The sequence below is a fragment of the Stomoxys calcitrans genome, chromosome 3 (assembly GCF_963082655.1).
Source record: "Stomoxys calcitrans chromosome 3, idStoCalc2.1, whole genome shotgun sequence".
NCBI lineage: Eukaryota > Metazoa > Arthropoda > Insecta > Diptera > Muscidae > Stomoxys > Stomoxys calcitrans.
Window position 1 is genome coordinate 32800248 of NC_081554.1, and position 2741 is coordinate 32802988.

Genomic DNA, 2741 nt, shown 5'->3' on the forward strand with positions numbered 1-2741 from the left:
AGTGAGGAAACACTAGTTCTAGTGGGGAAATACTAGTTCTAGTGTTTCCGTATGATACATATTTGCCGAGAATCAAAGAACAACGTGGCATCAGAATAAGCTGCCACTGATATATATTCGTCGGATTTTATGGGGGGAATTATAGAGAGGTTTATACATGCATATCTTAGGGCAAAGATCTCAGGATATCTTCTGTCTCGGCAACAGCTTGCATATACAATATCTCCAATAGCATGAGCATTCTTATCCATTATTCGTTGTTTGTCTAAAAAGAGATGCCACGCAAAGAACTTGACAAATGGGATCCATGGTGGAGGGTATATAACATTCGGCTTTTACTTGTTAATTGTTTGCTCTGTCATATTTTGGAATAGAACATATTTTGGAATAGATCATTCTATTATTTCTGTCTACATTCGTGCCGAACATTGTCAGACTCCTCGACATAGGTCAAGGTTATGATCCACATGGGACCATTTTTATACCCTCCCCCATAGGTTGGAGGTATACTAATTTCGTCATTCTGTTTGTAACTACTCGAAATATTCGTCTGAGACCCCATAAAGTATATATATTCTTGATCGTCGAGACATGTTATGTCGATTTAGCCATGTCCGTCCGTCTGTCTGTCGAAAGCACGCTAACTTCCGAAGGAGTAAAGCTAGCCGCTTGAAATTTAGCAGAAATACTTTTTATAAGTGTAGGTCGGTTGGTATTGTAAATGGGTCAAATCGGTTCGTGTTAATATAGCTGTCATATAAACCGATCTTGGGTCTTGACTTCTTGAGCCTTTAGAGGGCGCAATTCTTATCCGATTTGACTGAAATTTTGCACATAGTGTTTTAGTATGACTTCTAATAACTGTGCTAAGTATGGCTTACAACGGTCTATAACCTGTTATAGCTGTCATATAAACCGATCTTGGGTCTTGACTTCTTGAGCCTCTATAGGGCGCAATTCTCATCCGATTTAAATGACATTTTGCACGACGTGTTTTGTTATGATATCCAACAACTGTGCCAAGTATGATTCAAATCAGTTCATAACCTGATATAGCTGTCATATAAACCGATCTGGGATCTTGACTTCTTGAGCCTCTAGAGGTCGCAATTATTATCCGATTTGCCTAAAATTTTGTACGACGGATCCTCTCATGACCATCAACATACGTGTTTATTATGGTCTGAATCGGTCTATAACCCGATACAGCTCCCAAATAAATCGATCCCTCCATTTTACTTCTTGAACCCCCAAAGGGCGCATTTCTTATTCGAATTGGCTGACATTTTACACAGGTCTCCAAGATATAATTTAATTGTGGTCTAAACCGGATCATATCTTGATATTGCTCTAATAGCAGAGCAAATCCCTTTTTATATTATTTTTGCCTAAGAAGAGATGCCGGGAAAAGAACTCGAAAAATGCGCTCCATGGTGGAGGGTATGTAAGATTCGGCCCGGCCGAACTTAGCACGCTTTTGCTTGTTGGTATTTGCTGGCATATATGCTTGTCCCTCGATTCAGGATCTTGAACAAATAAAATGAGCATTTTTTAACTGATTTAGGTCCTAACTGAACCATCCATCTCCCGGTTAAAGCTCTTTAGGCCATAAAAGGCGATTTCATTAAGATTATGAACAGTGAGTTCATTGTGGCTCACCAACATCGGTGACTAGTATGGCCCACATTGGACCATGTTTGGAAAGCTGTCTTTTACATTTGAAGTAAAACCCCCAATTTGTTGCTTTAGATTTATATAATTCCTCAAATATATGTTAAGGATGTATACGTATATATTCCATGTTGATCAATCATAAAATGTTGTTACTGTAACAGTCCTACCCCTATAACCTGAAGGTATTGGGTTGCCCAAAAAGTAATTGCTGATTTTTCATATAGTCGGCGTTGACAATTTTTTTCGCAGCTTGAGACTCTGTAATTGCATTCTTTCTTCTGTCAGTTATCAGCTGTTACTTTTAGCTTGCTTTAGAAAAAAAGTGTAAAAAGTATATTTGATTAAAGTTCATTCAAAGTTTTATTAAAAATGCATTTACTTTCTTTTCAAAATCCGCAATTACTTTTTGGGCAACCCAATATATAAACATGCAAAGGTCCACATTCATCAGTAAAGCAGTTTGCCGATTTTAAGACCTTTCGTATTATAATCTTTAAATTTTAAGAGCATCAGTTCACTTACTTCATAGAAACGTTCGGTGCAATTTAATCCGCTGCTATATATTCTTTACTCCAAGTACAGATATAATGTCTCCATTGTTTATATAAAAGGACACTCACTTTTTATTGTGTTTTAGAATTTTCTTTTATGAGTCGATTAATCGAAACGATGTTCTCACTGAAATCCACGAAATTTGTTATTTGGTAATTTACATTTTTATAGCTCAAATTTTAATGGTTGTCATTTGGCTGAAGAACTTTCTCCATGAAGTTTCACTTGAAATTGCTTATTTTGATGGCATGAAATAAACACGTGAGCCGGATTTTGTACTTTTTTATGTTTTTTTGGTATTCACATTTCGTTCGCTTTAAAACAGAAATTCATGTAGTAGAACTTTTTTTTGTTTTGATGGCACAACTTTCTTGAAATAATTATTAATTTTTTAGCATAATTTTCATGATTTTCTTTTCAAGATTTCCACATGGCATTTGTATGGCATTTGTTCGCATATTATTTTTTAGCTTTATTCGCATGAATAAATTCGAGGGCTTAGATGATTTTCGCAT

At 36.0% G+C, this 2741-nt stretch overlaps 1 protein-coding gene across 1 annotated transcript in view; it reads right to left on the reverse strand.

Moving 5' to 3' along the window:
• The window catches only part of LOC106092265 (uncharacterized), a 104071-nt gene extending 101576 nt beyond the window's left edge, over positions 1-2495 (reverse strand). Inside the window, exon 1 of the mRNA XM_013259073.2 lies at positions 2197-2495. The gene's annotated coding sequence lies outside the window, so the exon portion shown is untranslated. The remainder of the gene's footprint in view (positions 1-2196) is intronic.
• Positions 2496-2741: the final 246 nt, after the last annotated feature.